The following is a 26,144-nucleotide window of genomic DNA, read 5'->3' as shown; positions in this document are numbered from 1 at the left end:
CACGCTGCGGGATAGTCGCCCCCCCCCCCCCCCCCCGACTACGGTTTCAGTCAGTGGGAAACGAATCTACCGGCAGAAACTAATTTCGCGGAACCGCTTGAAGTATTCATTAAAACGACTGTGCGACGTTTGCCGACAGCTTAGAGGGGGAGAGAAATACATTCAACCTCTTACAAGAATATGTCCGTTTCCGTGCCAATCTCTTTGTCGAAATCGTTTGAAAGAAAAACGCTCAGGGCATGCAAACCTACATACGCTATACATTTTTTCTTTTCCCACAATTTTCCCACAAGTAAGTTTCTATAAATATGTCCATGTGTTGAAAATATATCAATGGCATGCAAGATAGGTTCGTTTGTGACTTAGAGCCTGTTACAATCATGGAAGGAAAACACGGTGACTATATTTTTAGACGTCCTTTCGCCCACCCTTTTTTAAGTAGAGCGCAGACATGAACCTTTCGCGCTTGTTATGAAAAACCAGCCGAGACCTGTTACATAGCGCATAATTAGCGGACGTCTCACGGAGAATACATTAGCGTGCATCAGTCTAAAATAAACGTCATATCCGGTGCGAAGCACCGCCGTAACCACTGGTCTTTCTATCTATCTCACAGTCTCGTTGCTGCTGATTTTTCCGACACTTTTTTACCCGCAACATGAATGAAGATCGACATGCAACAACGATACAAGTAATTTTTAAACACGTTGGATATACATAATATATATGTTCTATATTTCTAATATTTTCTTTTTATATTTTTTCTACTCTCTATTTTTTATTTTTCATCGCCAATAATTTCTATTTACTCTTTATGCTCGTTAAATTCGATTTTTAATTTTTCTTTGCTAATGATAGGCGATCGAAGATAGTGAATTACATATTCGATATCGCTGAAAATACGATTGTCTTCTCATTTATCTTTTACGTTTTTTATCATTTTATTAGCGTCCCTTCGCGCAATTTACGAAGCTCGCCCAAGGGAACGTGACGCTGCGAAAGCAATGATTAAATTTTGCTTTTCTCTGTCAAATCTGATTAAAATTTTCTTCATAGCGCGAATAATTTCCCAATAAAGATGCATTATTTGCGCGTCGGCTTTATCGACGACGTAAGTCAACGAATTAATTATGTAAATATCAATTACGGCATAAAGCATTCTAAGGTTAGTGGGTTAACTGTTCTTTTGGATTTACGGTATTTTGATGAATCTCGAGCATCGTCATGTAAAATAAACGAACGGTGAAGAAAGTCCATGAAGAGTAACGAGGGAGCATAATCCCGAAGGCGTCAGGGCCAAAGGTTTAAAGGTTCGACAAAGTTCGCCGGGCGTAGCTGTACCGCAACTTTGAGGACGAGAGAGAGAGAGAGAGAGAGAGAGACTTTCCATCTCTGTCTCGATGAGGGAGGCGGAAGAAGAATTTGCGCTCCCTCGCCGAAAGGACGAAAGGATCACGGGTGCGAAGAACGAGAGTTTCGCAAGCCACCCGAAGCGGGCGGCATCTCTTTCGAGGCGCGCACTCAATTTTCCGAGGCTTAACCGCCGTGCGGTGATAGTGGCGGTGATGGTGGTGGTTCGGTGTTTCCACTCTTTACTTTCGTCTGCAAACGCGAGAGACGCGAGGTCGCGAAGGCGCCCCTTTCTTCTCTCACATCACATGTATACGCGAGACGGAGTAATCGCGACGCCGAAGGGAACGGAAAGGCTGCCGCTTTCGAAAGAATTCAAGTTACTTCTGGATGGATTGAGCCTCCGGCGAAATTTATGTTTCGGAAATAATATCGTTCAGTTTCAAGGATCAAACGTTTTACCGCCATATCCGCGCGCGCAGCGAGATACAATTTTCATGATATACTCCTGCTCCACGAAAGTTGCAAGTTTCAAAGTTTTTAGAATAGCCGAAAGCGCCGCAGTATGCACTGAAAGCATTATTATCAGACTACAGTTTGTAAATTTCTGACGAAAATAAGAATGACGACTACATTTAACGCGAAACTCTATGTAATCTGCGAATAAAAATTTAAATAAATTTTCTATATTTATTATATTGTATATTTTTCTTTTTGTATTATATATTTATATATAGAAAATATTTATATTGTTACTTACATATAAATATTAAAAAGAAACGGGCCATTGTTTTTTTCATTAAAATTTATATTAGACTGATTTATCCGAGATGATTAAATATAACTGGATCAAAGTACATTTGTTTTTATATTGCTATTAAATATCTGCAATATACTATGCTGACATACTATCGTTTCGCAAAGGGAGCGTGTTTGATGTACATTCTAAGTTCGTTCTACACGTCCGTCTGATCGATTAAAGGACACCCCAGGAGAGCGAAATTGGATATGGTGGTGAAACTTGCTCCCCTCTTTCGATTTCTCCGTCGCGAAAAGTTTCGATTTCGCGATCGGGCACCTACATTACAACGATATTATCGAATGTTCAGAAAATTTCGGTATGCTAAGTTCTAAGAAACTCTGCGACGTTAAATTAAGCAGGCGCCCAGCTCTCTCTCTCTCTCTCTCTCTTTTGCTCGAATTAAACTTTCGTATTCCGAAAGTAGGTGAAATTAGTTTGATCCTCCGGCAGCTCCATTTCAGGCGCCTTAATACCGTTCGGACGAGACACGAATCCCATTTGCCGTTGTAACGGGATACGTCAATCAACCTCGCTAGTCTTTGAGACCCGTGTTCGTCACCCTGTCTTACCTTGTTTCATGCACGAAGGTTCCATCAAAAGGTAATCCGTCAGAGGTGACATAAGCTTGTAGACTTCACGGTATTATTGTCAAATAGAGCAATTTCAAATTCTCAGTAATATAGTCAAAGGAGAAAAAAAATTTTGTTCTTATAATGATTATTAATTTCGTTAATATTTATTATTATTATTAATTTATTTTTATTACTATATATTATCTTTATTTATTATATATATTGATTAATTTTCTCAATGATTTATTTGGTTTTATTATTATTTTATTAAGGCCTTTAAAACTTAATTTATGCAGAAACCTCTTTAAACAATTTAAACAATTTTAGATAATTTATAGTATAAAAAGTATATTAATGTCTTAAAAATTTTTCCGACAAAAATCGATTTCGAATTTCACAAGAAATATTGCTATGTTACATCATCACCTTCGAACTCGTGTTTATAAAAATTGAATTATTTAAAATTAATAATATAGCAAAATATCTGGATAATGTAGGGGCGCATGCGTAGAATCGACGAGCGTCAACGAAAGCGAATCTCGAAGACCTCGAGCGGGTGATACCGGCGCTCATATTATGAGAAGGGTGGATTAGGTTGGTTTAACGAGGGATTCAAAAAGGGAGGAGACGTCTCAATCGCAGACGCATCAAGGGGGGATTCACGTAGCGCGTTGCTCCTGAAGGCCCGTTCACACGGAAGCGACGATTAATCGAGAATGCCTATCAACCCACTGCGTCAAGGGAATCGAATCTGCCCGCTCGATTCGACCAAGGCTCGTTTCCTCGAGTCTCTCTCTCTCTCTCTCTTTTTTTTTTTTTTTTTCCGTCTCATTCGCCAATCCGTGCGTGCAGCTCGGAGATGGATACGCGTTATGGCATTTAATTATCTTCATCGATAGAAAAGCAATTTAACCTGAATGAGATAAATTGCATTTTTGATATGAAGATTTCTCGGATATATTTCAGAGAAAAAATATTTGAGATAAAAATGTAGGAATAATATACTTACAGTAAGAAAGAATTATCGTAATAATTAATTAATCCATTTATATTTGCAGGTGAGTCAATAGCAGCTGTCTTCTACCTCCGCCGATCGTTTTGAAAACTTCAGCTTGACATTTTTGTAAGTTATATTTATTATATTCGAAAGGTTTCTGATAAGGTAAACTCGCGCAGTAATTGCATCTATTCTTTCGTTTGGTTCAATTTGCACTCCGATTGAATTTGCCTGTCCAATGAAAATCCCGCGGACCGCGATAATAATCCAATTTACCGCAAGTATTCGCAAAGAAGCCATCCGGGACGGCAAACAAACAAGCGCCGCGTTTCTACAGACGGCACGTCGATTTTCTAGCGTAATTACGTGCACGCGAGAACGTCGGTTCCTCGCGTCTTGTCACAGAAATATCGTAGATACGTACGCCGCTCCAAAGTTGGGAATACGCCAATTTTTCCCTTACCAGCTTTATTACGTGATGCAATTACGCGAGCCTTTTCACGCTCTTTGTGCCGCACGTTTGACTTTTGCTCGCGCATAGAAAATACGTCATTTCTGTTACGGCGAGATATTAAATTATTGCGGAATTTTGTTTCGGCCTAACTCGCTCGCTCTTTTAATCTGCGCTTTTTAATGTGGAGAATAATTCCGCAAACAAATTGAAAAATAATTAACTTCGCGGGTGGTGCATTGTCGCTCGGGTGAACCGCCAACGCAAAAGGAAATAGACAGTAAAAAAATTTTCATGTTAAAATGCATTTGTCGCTTTTTTTCTCACGCGCTTTACATGCGCGTTTACAAATATTGAAAAAGTGAAAAAATATATATGTGAAAATTGCACAGTTGGAAATGCCAACTTGTCGCCGGTTGCGACAGAAAAAAGCGAAAAAATACATAATCTCGTTCCCCTTTTGTATTCTCTCTCTACACAATTAGTATTGTAGATTGATAAAATATTAAAATATCAGATATTTTTATATGATTTTAACAATTAAGAGCATTGATGTTTATTATTTGCTAATTGCACGAAAAGATTGGAAAAGGAAAGATGAACATTTCATTTTGTTAAAATTTTATAAATGATAAAATAATTTGTGATTTTTTTTTTTTGTCTACAATATAAACACAGCGAATTTTATAGATATTAAAGCAAGGGTACACATGCTATTATATTTCATAGCGGAAAATACGGATTCCCAAGAGTGCATCGAAGCAAAGTTACGATAAATCGCAGCTATATAGAGAGAATGCATCGTACTGTGAATCGTGGATGTTTTAGTTTTTCAATTTTTCGCAGATTTTGCATCTGCACGCTCCGTTTTTATTCCAGACGAAACAGACGTTTAGTACGCATCGCACTCACGTAGGAAGATAGCCTTACGACAGCTCGAAAAATGACAGGCGGTAAAAAAGAGTGTATTTGCTTTTAATGTTCGTGTATACAGTTATGTGTAAATTAAATTCGCATGACGTATCACGAATGCGTTTCATATTCTTGCGAAAGTCCGGTTGCGTCTCCTCGCTCTACATAAATCCAACTTTTGAACGATCCTCTCTCGCAAATTGCGATTAGCATTTCGCTTTCGCGTTCATCGCCGCTGCGTGACCTGAGAATATTATTTCGCAGTAAGAAGAGTACCGTGTCTAGATGTGAGATATGAATATAGACGAATCCGCGATCTTTCGTTACCTGTCTGAAAATGATTAACGTGCGCGATCCCATTGTAGATATACCGCTAAATGACGGATACCATTATAATGGCAAATTGGATCTCACACATTTGCGTGATCCGTCGAATAAATTCGGCAAATATAAGAGAGAAAGCGCGGCCAATCGTGATAAAATCGTGAACAAAAATTCTCGTCGAGTTCGTGAACCAATAGTCTCGCGAAAATCCCACGCCGCATCTCGCGGAAGTTAGGCTCGCGTTCTTAAGTAAAGAATCCGGGTTAGCTCGGGAAGAATAACGAAGAAGTACAGATGGGGGAAAGAGTGGAATTAAAGCAAAAAAGGTGAATGAAAGGAAGAAGAGGAAAAAAAAATTTATGGAAAAAACGCAGCAAGATGCGCGTGATACTTTCGAAGAAAGCACTCTAGACATAGGAAATCAATTTTACTATCTTTAGGGATTTAACTATTGGATTTTAGAGGATATCATTTACGAAGCGCAACGAGCAAACGCTTTTAATCATCACGCTATCGTAGTAGGTTTCAATATCGCGGATAAAAGTATAGTGGAGAGAGGATGTAGATGCTACAATTTGCAACAAAGAGGTACATTATCGTGACGCCATTATTCGTTTGACATACCAGATCATAATGTTTGGATGAAATTTTACGGTACGCTTCTCGAGAATTTCAAGAAAGCATCTACACGCGTTATACGTATACCACGCGGTATTAATTGCTATGCCCGATTTTGTCTAGTCCGGATAGAGCGTGATTTATGATGATGAATCGCAACGAAACTCGACAACAGTTACAACGCCGAGCGAATGGCGTTGAATACATCGGGATCCGCCAAATTTCACCGGATACGTCCGAGATTAACGAGCCGCGAGGATATCCCGCGAGAAATCGCGAGAAGCGCGATGTATCTTCGTTTCTCGAAAGTAATTCGGCGTCGCGACCTGATCCCGACGATCGCGCTAAAATGTTCGTAATGTTATGATTCAGAACGGATGAGGAAGAGCTTTCTTTCTTGCGTAATACGCGCGTGGAGAAAATAGCTCGAGTCCTCATTGTTCTTTTAAAGTGAAAACGACACCAACCGCGCTCGACGCCTTTGTCGCAAGATAAAACGTTACAAGCGTCGCATAAGTGATATACGGTTGTTTCGTAAGAATCATGAGCTGCACGAATGTGTATACTCCGTGACGACTTTTTCTCGGTGCAAATTGAATTATACTGCTGAATATTCCGTACTAAATATCTCGGTAATTAAGCTTCAAATTATAATTTCGTAAATAAAATCTGATAGTTTGAAATTAACTGAGAAATAATTAGTTACGTGTACATGTAGTAAACTAATTTTTAAAATTTTTATATTTAAATTTAAATTTAAAAATTTTTTTAAATTAACAAAATTTAACTTTTTTACATTGTCTCTTTCAAAGATGAAATTTTCATATTTTTTTTAATAAGAAACACATTTTTCAGATTATACCGCATTTTTGAATAATTTTATGACATACAAGAAAATCAGAGACGACCATCCTATGATTGTACAAGAATTTTTCTTGAAATAATGTAATGCATAATAATATTTGAATTGTATTTGATCCCCTTGAGCAAGATCGAATTAATTCAATTGACTCGATTAATTAGGTAGTACAGTTGATTTAGTTAGTCCAATACTCCAAATTGTATTAATAGAATCAGGGAAGCATATATGTGTGTTGTATGTTCATACGCAATTCTAGATTGCTGTTGGTTGATCGATCTCCGGTAGTATTCAGGACAGACAGATTCAAGTGTTTACTTATTAGATAGAGATGTAGTATCGTGCATGTGTATGTACGGGTTAATTTAATTACTTACACAGTCTTATCAATTTTCTTCATTGCATTAATTTTTAAAATGGTATTTATTTACGATATTTTTGGAGATTATAAATTATTATCATAATCTTAATCTAATCATGCAATTAATTTAAAAAAACTAGGAAAATTTCAATTTGTACGTAAAAAGAAAATTAAATAAAAAGGATTTTACACATTCCTTGAAGATTCAAAGTTTTTTTATACTCATTTGTGCTTATAAATGAGCAATATATATGCTTTCTTCCCAAAACGGACAATTTCATTTACATTATATTTCTATTATTCAATATTCTATCATTGATGTTATATACTTCATATGGATCATGTTTGTAATTAAAGCCATTTACTAGTTAATCCTCTAGTCAATAGTTTACGTAAATCGTGCCTATCGTAATTACCGTTCTATCTATAACTAACATCGCTGATTAAATGCGCGCTACAAACTCGTTACAGTCTCGCTCGGAGATTATCCTGCTCTATATTACTCCCCGAGGACTATGTAACTTTGGCTGTCCTGTTTTATTATTCGGCGCAGACTAATCTGGAGTGTTAATTCGCATCGTGAAAGGAGTAGTACCATCAATTGTCGCGACAGACTTATCTTTACCTTTCGCCTTCTCTGATAACATGGTTTTCGAAAGATATAGCCCGCCTTAACCATGAGTCATCACTCTAATTATCAGCGAATAATAAATTCGCGTTTGCATATATTATATATATTGTATATTCGATGAATCTTGCAAGACATAATTTGAAGAATTCAAGTTTCTATAAGAGAAATTTGAGAGCGTGTCGCTGCATTTCAAAAGCGATATCTCGTTTTGCTAATTACTCTCTTCCATTAATTTTGTCTAATCTTCCATCTTATATTGTGTTCTATTACATTCTACGTGAAGTAGAATTGTGCAAATAGACGAAAATTTTGAAATAAAATTACAGGAAAAATGATTACGTATATTATTTTTATTACGTTTATTGATTGTTTTAGAAAAAAGAGATATGGAATATTTCATTTTTTTCTCATCAAAACTATCATTACAGCGATTATGTGCAGCGATTATCATTACCAACGTAATTATCACGTTTCCAGCGTTGTATTTGCGACTCGTTGTAACAGGATGTTACAAATGATGTGCTATAATTAGAGAAAGTGTAGCCGTAAAGATTGAACATTAATATGTAATCGAGGTAACGTTTACAGATCTTAGAATCGAAACATTAAATGTTGCGATGAATAAATGGAAAAACGAGAAGAAAAATGAAAAAGAAAATATATATATCATAATAATATGCAATGCGTCCGTCGTTGCGCATATTGATAGCAAGTTACAACGTGTACGGAAAATTTAATTGTGCAAAACGTTTCTTTCCTGTGTTTCGTAATTATTAACGAGCGTTAATTGCACGATTGAATTAAAATAAATACGCAAAGGATCGGCTTAAAATAAAAATAATGAGCATACGTCCTCTATTATCGCAATTGTAAATGCAATCATGCAACTTAAAACTATAAATATTGAATACGGAAAGAAAGTGAATCGCCAAACATAATTCAACAACTTAATTAAAATTGTTAAAATTTGTAGATAGCATTATTTTATCTGCAATTTTGATCGCATTTTCATTATGATTTACATTATTGCATTCGTATTCAAATGAATCATTTTAAAGGGCCAATGCGCTCATTAAATTACTTTTATATCGGCCGCAAATTTATTTCGACGTTCGATCAATACTTTGAGCATCGTCGTAGTGTTAACCGAGGGAAAGAGCAGGAAGTCGCAGTTAAAGTAAGAAATTGCGGCTTTGGAATCTTTTCTCTCGCAATCATAATTATATTCACATTGTCCGCTTAAAAGTAGTATTTTCGCGCAGCGCTCGCAGACATTGTCTCGCGTTAGAGCTGGTTTAATCAAGCCTTGAAGTGCAATAACGACAGTAATATTATCACGAATTTTGCCTTTTAATCCGTTATTATCTTTTTATTTTATTCGCCGTTTTGGGACGGAGGCAATTAAATCGAGATTACTGAGAGATATAAGACAGGGAGGAAGCGCGCGGTTGAGGAGAGGAAAGGATAGAGAAGAAAATAGAAGTCATAAGACACGAGATTTGTCTAGATTGTATCCTTCGTCTACTTACCGGCGATAATTGGAGGTCGACCTTCATCCGGCTAAAACTTATCTACCTTCGTGATGCCTCCTCAGCATCTCCCTCTAACGAAGGAAATGGTCATGCATCACCGCAGATTGACCTGAGAGGTCATTAATTTCCCCGCCGCTCGAAGTCACATTCATGCCTCGATGCGTTTATACTTCTGTACGTTACGTCGAGTACGTTCATGAACCATTCTCGACATGATCAATGAAAGTGTAATTAATTGTCACTTTTTCTACTGTATAAGATTCTTTCATTGTGCAAAAATTTTTATCCTCTTTTCCCGTGTGCTTCGGTATTTAATAGATAAAGATAGAGAAAACGAGGGGAAAATGTGCACTTTAATGCGAAAGATTGATTAAAACTGTTGTATATAGGATGTCTTTCATTTTCTTTTTAATCGCGCATTCTTTGAAAAAAAATGTAAAGTCGTAATTTCTCTTCTTTCTAATAAATAACAAGATAAGATTAAGATGTATGGAAGGGGAGCAAGTGAGAAGGAAAGAAAGTAAAAAGTGAAACATCTCTCGTGTCGTTCTCCAACAATGCTCATCATCGTCAATTCGCCCGAAGCCAATTCCTTAACTCGCAGAATGCTCTATATACTTATTCGTGTTTGTTCTCTCGCGAGCATTTCGTACGGTTTGGATCCGAGCGATGCTCATTTATACAGGAGAAAACAAACACGGGAAGAGAAAGAGAGAAAGTAAAAGTAAGAAACCGCTGTATTTCCAGGTTATATCCCTGGTACTAATTAGAGCTCGACCATTTGTTCAGCAGGTATAAACCGTGTAATAGAAATAATCTGGTATTAACGTGGCGAGAAAATTCAAGTTGGTTAATGCCTCGAATGCTCCAAATAACTTTGCCGTCACTTTCTCAGTGTTTATCTCTTTTTGTAGAGAAAAGAGGACTTATAAGAACTTGCTTGATAAATTATTAATTAAGGTTACACGTTCTTCGTGTGAATTAGACGAAATTTTCAAACGGAATCGATCTTTTACTTGAAATTTGATTGAAAAAGCGCGAATTATATATGAATTTATAGAAAATCTTCCTACAATTTTATATATATCTTTTATTTATAAAATCGCGCTTTCTGATGATTGACATTTTCAATATCGAATGTGATTCGCATATATCGTAAACACGTAAGAGCAGACATAATCTGGCAAAGAATGCTCGATAATCCCGAAACGATAAAACCGTAAAAGGTTAAATAAATCAGCTGATTGATCGGCCGATAGTGACATTCAAACTTCAACCGGTCTATGCGGTAACCGCACTGCAGCGATTTTATCGGGTCGAACGTCGTTAACACGTGTCTTGAAAGGGCACGCGTACATATACGTAGAAGAATAAATTATCGCTTATCGCACGTAATCGCGCAATCGCCAAGGGCCTCGCGAGTGTACGCAAGAATGTAAACTCTCGGAAGTAATAGTAGGCGAATATCGAACTTCCTCTTGCCGTACGTTCGTGTCGCAGCGCGCAGTACACGCTTTTAGCATTCCGATTATTCGTCACAGGAAAGGAGGAGGTAATCGCGCTATTCGCTTCCGCCCGATGTAAAAATTTGCATGTTGCGTATCGTGTTTCTCTACGAGCGCCGCCGCGGCTTATCGCCGCTTAATTTTACCGCTGCACGCGGTATCCTCAACAATAGTGTTTAGCATCAACGGGAATATCACAGGACGATTACAAAACATTTTTATTAGTGCAGATTTTTATTGCCGAATAACTTTAATAAGCATCTGGGTATTTACGTATGTCCGTTTGGTTACCTCGAATTAAAGCGTTCCAATCTCGCAAAGTAATTCATTACGAATGACGTACAGTTGACACATGAACGATTACGATAAAAATTTATTCTCCCGAATTTTTTATCAACCTTTACCGAGATTTTACGTCTTCTCTAATGGATGGACTTTATCCGCTCGCATGATCAGAAACGCATACATTATGTACACCGTACACGCATGTCTTTCTCTAAAGTGTGAGGGCCGCGCAACCGCCAATTTGAATAATTTACATATAATCGTCGAAATATGAAAGCATTATGACCCAGATACTTATCTGCGAGGTATCAGCCGGGCTGGAATAATTCCAATGTGCCTCGATTATGTACCGTTTTGTGTACTTTGATTAATCATCGCGCACATTGTTCGAGGCCTTGAATGCTTCCCCAACTAGCGACTGGCAATCTCTCCTCGTCCCTGACCATTACAAAGATCTGAGATTGACCGCAATAAATAACGCATAACGTGCAACAGCGCTATAACCTGATGCTAATAAAATCTTTCTTCTCGAATTCAGGTTATCCGGCAATACTCATACATACAATACTAATAGACACGTACAAGCACGACATCTAGTTGCAATCTTAATTTATTATGCGTATTATCATTAACGATTGTTCGTCCTTTTTTAAATGAGCTTAGCTATGTTGTGTGAGAGAAAAAAAAATTGATTAATTATACTTTAATCAACAATAATGGTATGAGAAAAAAATTGTATTGTCGAGAGGCGAGCATAAATACTGCATTAAGTAAAGTATATTAAATATTAAAAAACGTATATTAATGTCCTAAGAGATAGAAATTTTTGAATGTATCTTGAATTTAATTTTGACTAGATAACTTCGTGCACGCTTAAAGTGTCCTCTTTCTCATCATATCGTTTTACGTACATAAGTATCTACGTACGTACGTATTCGAACGTATATAATTCCACGCATATAATCTTTTATCTCTTCTTTCCTTCCCTTCCTTCTCTCTCGAGGGTGCATATTTATGCGCATTACTTATGTAGCTTCGTGCATATCAACGTCGACGGCGGCGTGCACTTTAAGCGCAAGATATTTTCTCGGCTTTTGATTAATAGTCTCGCTCGCGAGCGCAGGCAGCATATATACGCGAGGATCATTAGCGACCCTGAAACGTTGCAAAAACCCACCCCTAAATGCCGCATCGGATGTGCATCCCCCGATGCGTGCATACCGCACGCGCGTTGCAACACGCGGCTGTAATAATTATATGAGATACGGTGACGCTCTTTGGAAATACCGGCGCCGTCCGGAAGGATTTATGATTGCAATTAGTTTGTCGGGTTAATTGCTTAAGCTACTGTAATTAATAATTATTAAGAGAGAGAGAGAGAGAGAACGCTTAAAAGCATTTACGAAGCCGGCGAAACGACGGCGACGGTGATCAGACGCGAAAGTTTCGAGCTGATAATAGCTCGGTGTCACGAATAAATACATTCGTGGCAGATGAGAAAGGCAAGTGAACGTCTTTTAGAATATTAACGCGATCATTAAAAATGAGACTTTACGATCGTAATAATATTAAACGAAATCTACAACGAATCTTCTTCTTTTTTTTCCTCGGATTAAGCAAGAAATTTTATTCTCCTCTCGTATGATCGATAGAATCGCCAAAATGCATACTAAACATTTATGATGAAAATCGAGGTGCCGCAATGGCGAACGAGTATGCTAGTATGCATGTATATCCGCGTCACTTTCTCCGTGATTCACACTTGTGATCGATTATGATTAATCATCCCCGAACAGATCGACAAGGGAACATTTCGAGAGAAACGCGAATACTTGCACTCGAATATGTTATAAAATCGCGACGATATAATTTAATCGATCGATTGGCAAGTGCGACTGGACTATTGTAATCGTTACGTCGCGTATAATCGATTGCGTAATAGTACCTTCACGCCCTTGTCATTCACGTTTTGTCGCGAAAGTAATAGTCATTCAGCATCCGCCTCGGTGCAACGGGTGTGCACGGGAATGCAAGACCGCGAATGTGTCAAGGACGACGGGTTCCGAACAAGGCCACGTGTCTCGTAATCTTGACGGCTATTAACATTCAGCCGAGTAACACACCCGTTACGCCTCGCCAAGATCCGTAAACATCTACTAAATTCTTGGCGAGAGAAGAGAAGAGACGGAAAGATGCCTTTCGACGTATCTTTCCAGCTATTCGTCTTTCCTCTCATCTGGAGGCTTCCTCGTAAAGCGACGCGGAGAATTCAATGTTCCCGTTGTGCTCCTCGATACTTGCGTAATCGCTTCACGGCGATAGTATCCGACAAGAGTTGCTCGAAGGCTATTACGGTGGAATTAAGGACGCGCGCGACTTAACTCGCTCGTTCGAAATCATTTTTCGCGAAAGCTGAAGAGCGTTTGTATTTTATTTCTTGTCGAATCACGGTACTTTCTTAATCTACATCGACCCGTTTTAATCTTCTTTCTTCCTTATATAGGATTTACGTTAATGATACGCTATATATGATACGTTAATTTTTATTTTTTTTATGATAGATTTTATCCTAAAACTATGATGATATTTACATAAAAAGTTAGAATGATATTCAAATAAAATATAATATTTGTTATTCAAGTGTCTTGAGAAAATGGATAGCGAGAGTGTGAAAAAAAAGAAAGAAAGAAAAAGAAAAAAAATACAAAAGATACAATTTTATATTGTTACAGAAAATATATTATCCAAGTCTCTCTTGGATGGAGTATCGATTACAAAGATATGATAGACATCATTAATTCCGGCCTCGTGTGCCCTTTATCGGTTTCACATCACGTGCCGCATGGCTTTCGCGAAAGAAAGTGGAGAATAGATAGTTGTAGAGAGAATACGATCACCTTGCCGCTTCAGCTGTCCGGTACGAATTTTTGCGAGGTACACGTAAGAAGGAGGCGAGAGAGAAAATCCCATCTTCTCTCTCTTCATCGTAGATGCCGTGCAATCGGTTACAGCCATAAGCTCGTGAAATTGGCGGTACTCCCGTAATTCAATAATCATACTTCTCATCGATTTCGCGTCACGCGGGATATTCTTCTCGTGTAAGTATAAGAATAGCGGAGAACGAGAGTAGGATCTTCTTGTAAATTCGATTCTGGCAAAATCGCGACGGGACGAAGAAAGTATGGAAGTTTTTCTTCTATTCACGCAGACGCCGAAGAACCAACGGGGACGTTTTCAAAGCGTCTTTCACGCGAAAAATTACGGAATAACAACGATAATAGTAATCTGATCTCTTATTTTTATCGCGTCAAATGTAGTACCGTGACTTCGGTACATACTTTATTTACGAGAGTCAAAGTACCGTATAAAGTGAAGTATAAAGTTTTTTACGACATCCTTACGATCTTATCATTCTTACGGAGGTCAGATTGCAGCGGGTCCGCGTGCTGCCAAGCTGTTTTAATTGAGATTAATCAAGCGGTGAAATTTTCAATTAACGGCGAACGTACTCTCTCCCTCCCTCTTTCTTTCTCTTTCTCCCTCTGTCTCTCTCACGCGTACGTTTTAATTAAATTTCAATCGCGCGTGACATACACGCGCAACATGAGGTATGCGGGTCACGCAGCTGTCACACGCGGAATTCCGCGACCACGGCGGGTTATACGCGGAAATTGCGCGATTTCGTCGGCCGCGCTTAAATCTCGTAATCGTTCACTGTATTCGCGAAGCACGCGCGCGGACGAATATTCTGTAATTCCATTTATATTCTATAATCGGTGCGTGCGCCGGCTACAATAATGATCTGCACTCTAATTGGAAATATCTATCATTAACGATTTACAGTCTGCGCAATTAGATGGATTTAGTATCCGATTTCAATATCATGATCCGGATTTTCAATATACTACGCGAGATTCTGCGGTAAATTTACGAAAAAGATTTCGTATTACATTGCGTTTCTCTTTTATTGAGAATAAAATATTTACACGCAGTCATAAAAAGATACATAATATGACATATTATACATCATATGACGCGAATCGTCATATTACGAAGAGAAAGGTACCGTTCACTTAAGATAATTTACGCATTATTTATTTATGAAGAATGAACATTTGTTGTCACAAGATTATTAATATTGTTTATCGCGACAGCTATTTTATCGCACGGTCCTTAACTTTTTTTTTTTTTTTTTTACCTCTTCGGACCCTATCTTGTCACGCGTTTTCGCCTTTTCTTTTCCCTCAGCCGATGCCGTGAGAACGTGCGAACTTGAATAAGCCAACGTCATCGATTGTGTGGTGTACAATAGCTTTTTCTATCCGGGCGCGGAAGGATAACATCGTTAAATCTGAATATTCACTATGAGACTATACGTTCTATCGCTTAGCAACCGCCACAGTCAAGAGAATATTTATTTTTCCCTCGGTCTTTTCTCCCGATCTCTTTCAAGAACAGACTAAATTCGACGAATGATCGCGTGAGCTCTTTTCTTTCTTATTCAATGACTGGATTTTTCATTCTTGATCAAAGTTATGAACGTACGATTTGACTACGAATCGTTACAAATCATATAAGTACACGATGAGAAAAGGAAACGAAGATGAATAAGGGAAGAAATGACGCTGCATTTTCCGATAATTGCGCGCGCGCGCAAAGGCAATTAAACGGTTTCAATCACCAGATGATCCAACCTTCGTGATGGGAAGTCACTTGGGAGTACCATATTTCGTTGGAATGCCGGTAACCTGTCCTCACGACGGACGAACCCGAGGAGAATTACGCGACGATAAATATCCCGATGGAAGTTAATCGCGTCGTCTCTTCCTTCGTTGGTCTCCAAGTGTGCGTACAGCTTTCCGATGCAATTTATAGCATTACTCCGCGCTCTCTTCGGACATCGGCCTCGGAATCTCGTTTAAAAATCAATTTCGCAGCACCATCTGCATCGCAGGGGGTGACTTGGGGGTGAGGAGGGAGTCGGGAAGGAGAAGGGGAGGGGGGGGGGTATCGGGTCCGTTCTTTTTTCCCGCGAGATTATTAAAGAAATACTTCGCTTCGCTATCCTTTTAATCGACGCATGCGGAACGAGTTCTCGCTCGCGTTTTTTTTCCCCCGCGCTTTCCCACCGATTTTCCCGTCCTTTTTCGCCTCTTTCTATCCTCATCGCGAGACGATCGACTTATGTGCAATTATATTACGGAATAGACTGCGTTCCGCGGCGCTAGCATAATTCAACGCTCGATGTTCCCCTTACGGCGACATTGCGTTTCCGGTATGGCTCCGAGATGAGAAAAACGAGCTCTCTCATTGCTGGCGAGTCGCAAACAATTGTTTGTTAGGTACTTAGCGGTTTAATCTCGTCGTGCCTACGAAATCAGAGCGATCCAATATTATACGAGCGTGCTGCGCGCGTGCTACGAAATTGCACGAAAGTGATCGATTACTAAATATAAGAACGGCAGGAGAGGAGCAACTGATTCTTCATGGCAAGAATTCGCTTCGAAGCAAAACGATTGTCTGACACTGAGATGGCTTTTTTTTTATATCATATAAAATTAATTTTTCTATAAAAACAATATTTATAATTAAGTTGAAGAAATGCAGACAGAGCACAAACACATAACATCTTTTATAAAATATTTTTCCAACATATAATTTGAAAATTATAGATAACGTTTTAGCAAAGTAAAAAAGATTATTCAGCCTAGATATTTTTATCATGACGAATACAATGAGATACTATCGCTTTAATCGATCTGACCTTTAGTGAAAAGGTAACACGGCCAACAGCTGTTTCGCTCACAGCCGCAAACGCGCAATCTGCCCCGAGTGAAAACAAATTTCCAAGTCCCATACTCTTAGTTTGGATTACCTTTCACTGGAATCATTTAAGTACAATATAATCAAGCTCTCCGTAGGCGAACCGCTCGCCGCTTTTGAGGACGATCCTTTCACTGCCTCGGACCTCTTACGACATTTGGAGAAGCTGCACCGACTACACGTTACACAATGCAACGTATTATTCATTTTTTTCCCTTACTTTTCGCAGCGTTTTCGGGAAATTTATCTCATATGCTCTTGTACGTGTCTGAGACTAAAATCGATTTTATCAACAAGAATTCTATCGACAGTTTTTAACCTCAATTTATAATCAATTTCAATTTATAACATCGAAGGGATTTTTTTTCGTAATGAAACACAATTATTTTCCGCGCAGTCTGCACGATCAGGAAGCCGTCGAGAAACGACATGTTCAATTATACGTACCATCGATCCCGACTCGCGTCGGCAAATTTGATTCCGTCTTTCGACGAGTGCCAGAGAGGGAGGGATCTTCTAACTCCGCGAAACGTTTATAAAGCGCGTTTCTCCGTTGATATGTTGCTTTTAGCAGATTACGCGGCATGGGTAGGTGAGGGTGACAGGACTAGAGGGAGAAACTACGCTTTTACGGGCTCGACACTGATTTCTCACTAGTCCGTGATACATCGCCCTGCGCGAGATTAAATCGGGTCGTAGACCGGCAAGATGTTCTCGCTCATTCGGGCATGAATCGTGGCATCGTGTAACCGAGTTTGTAGCTCTTCACAGCTCAGCGTAAAGTACTTTAGACGAATCACGTTAAGTGTCAAATGTGATATGTAAATGATTACATATGGATACGCGATTATCTGTTATTTATTACAAGCATTTTTCGTTGGATTAAAAAAAAAAAATATTATTATATACTAAAATATTATCGTATGTAATCAAACACTCTCTGTAAGTTACCGAATTTATCAGATTTTCGAAATTGTACATTTATAATACTTTCAAAGTGAATAAGTCTATTATAAATTTATTTATTTACATAATAAATGTTATGTAATTTAATTCAAATATTTACTTCTGTCAAATAGCTTTCGATTTTTCTTTGGTTTATATGAATTCTTTAAACAATTTGGTAATGCAAAGAAAGTGTGCGATGATAGTTTTTTAGTCTTTTCAAATAACGTACATAGTAAACTTTAAGATTGTATTTTATGGTCATTTAAAAGCAATATTTCACGGATGTGTGTATAGAGATAAAATGAACTCTGCCAGAGAGTCACGATAATGATGAAATGCCAAGTGAGTAAAATCTTTATTAATACCTAGATGAATACTCATCGAGCACACAAACACAAATGACTCACTCGAGTCTGCTCGTTACTGTTTGAAAGATTAAAGAAAAGGTTGAAATGTTTAATGTGATATATATATATATAGATACATAGACATACATTGAATTGAACGATTTCATCGATTTCAACAAGCTTTTTCGCTTATAAAGTAAGCGAATCAGTTTGAGATTTAAAACTTATTGTTAAATGTTAACTCACTTGTCAAACTAATTTATTTTATGCGTTTCGTAGCATTTATATGTGTGTCGCTTGTTCGCGAAGAAAACGTCTGGTGATCCGTGAAAGGTGGTGGACACAACTTGTGATCGCGCTCGTCGTTCTGCGGTGTCATTACTTAACGAGTCAAAAGTTGCTCAATCGACATTTCCAATCGTGCTTCGCGACTTGTGGGATCGCTTGGTGCTACCGAGTTTATAACCGAGTGCCGCGATTTATTGCTATTTACAAGCTATTTACAAGTGAAATGTTTTGCTAAGATAATGCAAACTTCGTAATGTAGTCTCAATAATTGCAGCAATGTCGAAATCTTTGAAACGTATCAATATTGATCGTATTCTCATCAAAATGAGATTAAAATTCCGTCATCTTATTGTCTCGCTTGCAAAAATTTTGAAATAATATCAAAATTAATTCTCCGAAGGAAGAAACGTTTTAATATGTCGTATTTAATTGAAATATTTAAATATTTAAGTACTTATATATTAATATTAGTAAGTACTTATATTTTTTAGTATTTAAATAATTTAAAAAATGGTAATCAGTTCAACGCATTTAGTTAAATTAACAACTTTTTTCTCGGTGTATTTGAGGGTAATCTTCACTTGGTTTTAATTACAACGCAACGCAACCCTTTAAGTACTTAAAAGACGATCGCTTGGCGCTCGTGCGAAGTTGAGAGTTAAGTTATACGTCGTCTGAGCTGCATCTTTTCCCGCAAACAGACCTGTGGGGTCTTTATTAATAGAACCGTCGTATAAACGCTCGCGGGGCAAAGTTAATAGCCAGACGATATCACGTGCCTTAAACTCCTTTTGCCCCTTTCCCCCCTTTTGATTGATCCACTTTTCGAGATCCACATCTTCGCGATACATTTTGCCGAGATACGGTCGCGTCGAGAAACGCATCGAGGACAACGGAACGCATCTCGGCCGCTGCGCTATTATTTTCTTTTCCCCATCGACATTTCTACCGTTATATTGCCAATTAAACGGCGCGGAAGTCAAATTGCTCTATCCGCAGGGGAAACATAAGAAGCCATTAACACGACCGACGTATTCTCCCCACAGAGGATATTTATAAAACATAAAACTCCCGCGCGGTTTCTTCGTATCTTTTTTTAGCACTTAGCGGTATGAAATATCTATGATAAAACTTCCGCGTGCATTTTCTAAACGGTTTCAATGCATTTCGAATTAGCTTTCGGAGAAATGGGATATGGAAATATATTACGAATAGTTTATTCTCTTTTCGCGGCCTTTCTAACATTAAAAGTCGTAAACGAATGTAACGCGTTACCCCCTCCGATTATCTTTTCCTCTCGCCCTCTCTCTTTTTGTCATCGCCGAAAGACGTCAGGAAAAGATGCAGTTTTACGGCGCGCTTGAATGAAATTTTCATGCGGCATAAACAGCGCTAGGGAGGAGCGCTCTATTATGTGATCTTTTTATCTGCCTCGTCGTGTTTTTCTCACCAGCTACCAAACGCTTACTAGAAGGTGTATTATTCAACCCGCAGGTCGGGATCCTCGTATTTTGATATTTCCATCTTGTCGCGAACGTCGTAGATTTTCTTCCGTGCACACGTCCGTTTTTCGTGTATATATTTACGCGAATAATAGTGTGAGGATAAAGTAGGAATTAGAATTCAGCTGCGTGACAGCGCGGCTATCATCGAGATAAGTAAGCGATTAATAAAAGCGTTTAATATAATTCGATGTACTATACTACGCTAAGACATTATCACATTGTAACAGTAGATTTGTCATTTTATATCGACGAGAGAGAGCATATCAGGAGCCCTATTAAAAGTGCTCTACAATATTCCATTATATCTATTCTAAGTCTAGAAATATTTTTTGTATTACAAGGCAAATTAAAATTATAAATGAAATTTTATCGCGAACTGCATAGAGAATTTTAATTATAATAAAGTTTGATATTTTATAACAAATTCCGTTTTCTGTTTCATAATATTCGGAAGTTCAAAAATGCTTACGTCAATTGCGCGAGTAGTTTTATACATCGTGTGGATTGAATACGCTATGTGAATTTTCTTAAGAATTCGAAAATTGCACAGTGACAATACCGTTCTGTCTGTCAGCGCGACTCGCGATAGAAACAGACGACATCGGCAAAGAGGAACATACGGCGTTACTTGCATTTGCGCCATCGCCGTCGACAAATCAGTTGAAAAATCGTCAGGAAAGTCACGACAAACACACGCATATACGCTAGCAATATCCTTCATACATGTTTTCTCCTTATAAAAATATTCTTCTCCATTCAGAGGAATACGACGGCATTTGCAAATCGAAAATCCAAGCACGTTCTCGTTTTACAAGCTATTTCTACAGAGAATTCTTCTGTTCATTCGAATATAATTGATGCGCAGACAGTTATATCATTGAATTTTTTAGACTTTATATAAAATGATTCACTTTTATATCTTTAATCTTATTTTATTATTATCTAATTTATCTTACCATTTGTAAATTTGTAACATATATAATCCGCTTTCATCGTCACGATGCTAGATACCGTGCGAGAAAGACGAATCCTTTCTCTCCTTACGATGGAAACTATTAATATTAAGAATATTGCTGCTCTAAGATTCTTGACAGATAACATTAAATTCTTCTACATTATTTTTTATTTGACATATAATAATAATAATAACAATAATAATAATAAATTTTTTTTGAACTATACAAATATTGCATCAATTATAAGAAATCTCCTTACGACTCAATCGGATTTTATTATTATTTTCTTAATGCAATTTTAGTTTATTATTCTCTTAATGATGCAATCGATCGATATAACCTGTTATTTTGTTTTTTACATATTACAATATCAAACAACAAGATCAATTTCAATTAGAGCTTAAATCATTCAGATCGTCTCACGTTCTGAATGCGCATTAAATTAGGTCATTTAATCATGCGGGTCGACTAATGTATTCCGATCCGTCCTCGGGAGACGAAATGCTGACTTGGCGGCTAGATATATGGGTAGATAGCCGTTAGATAAGATCGACGTGTTCAAAGATTTATGGTGGAATTCGTTGATGGTTCTCGCGATGGAAGCGCGTAGTGAAAGGGACGGATTAAAAAAAAAAATATTACGCTATTTTAAAACCGAGAACTGGTTCATTCCGTAATTGCGCGTGCTTGCTCTTCTGTGTGTCGGATGAGGTTAAACGCGAGTGAAAGGATCTTACGGGCGCGATTCAGGGCCGCAGAAGCTCTCGTCTTCTCCCGACTTGACATGAGTTGATTGCCGAACTCGTTTATGCCGCCGCTTTCGCAACGTGACGCGACTTTTTGTTTGTTTTTCAGCGATATAAATCTGAAGAGAATGACAATCTTAAATTCTTTTCCGAAAGCATCATCATATATATTCTACATGACAGTTGTATATATATATACTCTATACGTAATAATATTTCACTTAAAGACTTGTGATATTAATAATCAATTTATTGTAAACATAAGATCGTGTGTTTTATACAAAGATTCCCATCAAAATTAAAAAAAAAAAAAGTTACAATTATATACTGTAATCTAAATTAATCGAAAATCTAAAATTCTATAAGAAACATATAATCAAATATATAATGAATAATTTTTACAATGCGAAGAATAAAGTGATTCGAAGAAAGAAATACACTATATGATGTACATCGATTTATTTACAAAAGTCTCTGTCTTTAAACAACATTATGCTACATAATAGAAAAGTATTTATAGAATTGCAAATTACATGTCTGCGCAAGAAACAGTACACGAAAATATGCATTCAGAAATTGCGGTTTATCTAAGTTGTGATTACCTTGGTCGAACTTGCCGGAGGCTCGGATAATGTCTCGTTCTCGTTTGTCGGAAGCTAAGAAAGCTTCATTTGCGTTCGATTTCAAGCGCGCGAAGAGAATACATTTATATAAAATATAAATTACGATGACTATCTCGATTGTGTGCTACATAAATCAGTCACGGCTTGCCGTCGACGCGATATCGTCGGCTCATTTAGAATTTTCGCATGGAATTTTGTTAACGAATCTTTGCATAGCCCGAAGACTATGCAACTAAATATAGCTATGTACTTTAATATTAAAAATAAGAAATTTTTAAAGAGAAGAAGCGCAATAAAATTTTCTCCTTAAGATAAATTCATTATTTAACTTTACATTAAAAAAATATAAATATCGAGGAGAATCGCGCGCCCCGGACTTTCTGAAATATTTAATTAAAACTTTAACTTCGAAAGCGGCACACACAAGATACGTTTCCTGATTCTGATTTGCAATATCGCTTCCTTAATGGCAACGGTAAAGACGTAAACGAATAAGCAGTCCGTTGCGCGAGTACCTCGACACGTGACACGATTTACACGTTCACGAGAGTCTCGTCTCACATACTTCCGAAGAAAGTAACATTTTATCATGCGCGCACGATGCAGCTCTACATAATAAGAATAAAGCTATACCGCAAGTAATTTTCCTCGAAAAATGCTCTTAAAGAAAGTTAAACTCTCGCGCATCTCATGACAGATAACGAGGATGATGAGAGTTGAAGGCAATCTGGTTTTAAGTTGCGTGATTATAGGCGAAATATATTTTTCATATATATTGTACGTGTGGTATTATATCATTAATAATATTACGTGATTTTATATCATCTCTTTCAAGGGTTCTAAATAATTACGAAATAGCATCTCTCGATTCGATTCAATTAATTATACAAAGTTACAAAAGAGAAACGAAGCTTGACGTTGAAACGAGAAATGCAGATTTACTTTCTATGCGATTCTTATCGATCAAAAGTAATCAAAGTATTCGCGCGTTTTACGAAAGGTCCATCGGGTCAAACATTGTTTCGAAATAACTCGCATTTGCTTCTTGGTTTTCGACGACTGAAAATACCTAATGGCATAACGAACATATAACTGCTGCAAGTACTAAACTATTCGTCGAGGCGCGAGACTTGTCACCCCGGCAAACGCACCAAACTATCTAAACAATGTTTCGAATCGATTTGGCCCCACCCTATTGTCAGGATGTGTGAGATACCCCGTACGTTTCGCGGTTGCCCAGATATACATACCAAAATGGGAAACGGTAAATACGGGATTGATCATTAGTTATTAGTTATCGATAAATATTTGCCGCTCAGCCTAAAGTATGCATAATCATTATTATTTGCTGAGGTGATCATTTCGGGAACGTTATTAAATTATTCCCGACTAATCGTAGCGATACATTTCGAATTTATAATGTATTCGTATTGATTATAATAAAGAGAGATTTACTAATTTTATTTTTTTTTTAAATATAGTCAAAAAAGTTTTTTATCGATTTACAAAATTCTTAGGTATATTTTTATTCTCCATTAATTGATTAGGTAGATACAAATTAAAATATTACAATAATACAGAATAGTATCCTGTATTATATACTGTCTTGTATATTTTATATTGTCTGAATTTTATCTTTTTATGTTGGACCGAAATTCGAGAAAATAGAAGATATCAGGCCCTATTATGTTGAAATTATGCACGACTTCTTTGCAAACACTGTTTCAAGCTGTGGTAAACAATAATATTATAGTCGTACTTGTAGAAAACAATGTTTTCTTTTGATTATACGTGTACACAGTTTGTGTGTGTGACTTTCCATGTTAATACGAATATGTTAATGCGGTGTACGTTTAATCTAAATTGCAACTAAGATGCTAATATTATCATCTTTTTTTACATCATCTTCAGAAACTATGCAATTTTCGTAGCAGCTTCAAGTAGCATCAGAAACACGATGATATTTCGACGTTGGCGCGCGATCATTACGATTCATAATGATTGTCTGTCAATTGTTAAGGGAGACGATGATCGATACGATGACATTGTTTCGATCGGTCGCTAATAACGGCAAAGTTAGAGACTATCGTCTCGCTTTCTCTCCCCCATCCCCCTGCTTTTCATCCTCACCCACTCACTTTGGCTCCTGTCAATTAGGTGGAATGCAATTAACGAAGTTACCATCTCATCCCTCTTTCATCCTTCTATCACTCCACCACGTACTCAACCACGCAACGTAACTAATTGCAATTAACCCATTTGCCTTTTCATCGCGTATACATAAACTTCGTTCGGTCATCGCGGTGATTAAGATACAATCAGTATGTAAGATGTGAATTACACTCGCGATTCGATATAGATATGTGTGTGAATTTTACTCATCGAACGCGAAGATTCAACCTACGTCTTACTTGTTGTAATTATCATAATTTGCATGATTTTTCAGATAGTCAATGCATTTTAATTCGAATTAACATAGATACAATATATTCTTGGTATAAAAATATCAACCTTTTTATATTGATTCTACTCGTTCATTATGCAATCATCGCGAGCTAGAGGTAGAACAAAAGGAATATTTTGGATGAATAGATGGCGAATGGAAGCGTCGATGAATATTCGTTATCGAGGAGGTGTGGACAATGGCCGAACGAGGCTATTGTGGGCGGAGAAAAATCGCGGCCGCGTTATTAATGCCGGGAAAAGCTGCTCCCGTGAATTAGTCCGACTTCATAAATTGCCGCCCCAGTACAAACTGGCAGAGTTACAATGTCGATTGTTCCAAGGCGTGTTTTTCGCGAGAGCGAAATACGGCCGCGCGCATTCCGATCGGGATAAAAACACGAACTCTTTGCCGAACACTGATTCACACTCGTTTCCACTCTTTGACACATTCTAAAAGTCAGCGGATAGTCGACTCTATCCCGTAATTTGTGTCCCTTTGACAAAGGATACCTCGACAAGATGTAATCGGAATAGGGCCACGTTACCGGAGATCCCCAGCAGACTCCTTACGAGACTCTTCAATAAGATCTCCGTCTTAGCGAGCTCCTCTTCAAATTTGACACTCCCTTGCATAAAGTTGCTTGTTTATCTTGTGTTTTTTTTTCTTTTTTTTTTCGTGAATGTCTCAGATATATAAGCGTGTAAAGATTTTAAGCACGTCTAGTGATTTTACGATCACTTAACAAGAAGAATGTTTAGAGTGGTTATTCGCATTATTAAAGTAAAAGTACTCTTTATGATTTCCAATGTTATGCAATGCGAAACGTTTACACGAGATTGCAAGGAATATGCTTGAACAGATAGAAATGAATGAATTTTTAGCACTAAATATAGCAGCGAATGGCACTGAAACTTTTCTGGAAAAAAACTTTTTTTTTCGTGGGTCAAAACGGATGCGATACACGTTAATTTTATTTAGAAAAACGACGTTAAAAAGCAAATATTATCGATATGCAATCTTGAGGCAAATGCGATAAATTTTTAATATTCATTATTATACACCGGCGTGAAATCGATCAATTGGCCGAATCGACGGGATGAACGAACGATTTGTCGACGAAGGAGCGCTTGTTGGGAGTGAATTTTTAATTAAAAGAGAACTTTGTTCTCTCTATTTCTATGTCATCCGCGCTCGTTGCGACTCACCAGTCGCAGGCAAAGGGAGAGAGAGAGAGAGAGAGAGAGAGAAAGAAAGAGAGGGAAG

General features: G+C 37.6%; 1 protein-coding gene across 5 annotated transcripts in view; it reads left to right on the top strand.

Moving 5' to 3' along the window:
* Pgant2 (polypeptide N-acetylgalactosaminyltransferase 2) overlaps nt 1–26,144 on the top strand; it is a 185,143-nt gene that overhangs the window by 70,083 nt on the left and 88,916 nt on the right. The window contains exon 1 of one of the 5 annotated variants that reach the window (XM_070304307.1): nt 3,789–3,847. The exons of the other annotated variants lie outside the window; for them this stretch is intronic. The gene's annotated coding sequence lies outside the window, so the exon portion shown is untranslated. Of the gene's footprint in view, nt 1–3,788; nt 3,848–26,144 lie in introns of those variants that run through there. 5 annotated transcript variants of the gene reach the window in all.

This window comes from Polyergus mexicanus, unplaced genomic scaffold (genome assembly GCF_030449975.1).
Source record: "Polyergus mexicanus isolate NDT 795.1 unplaced genomic scaffold, iyPolMexi1.0 SCAF_11, whole genome shotgun sequence".
Classification (NCBI taxonomy): Eukaryota; Metazoa; Arthropoda; class Insecta; order Hymenoptera; family Formicidae; genus Polyergus; species Polyergus mexicanus.
This window is presented reverse-complemented; position numbering and strand designations above follow the sequence as displayed.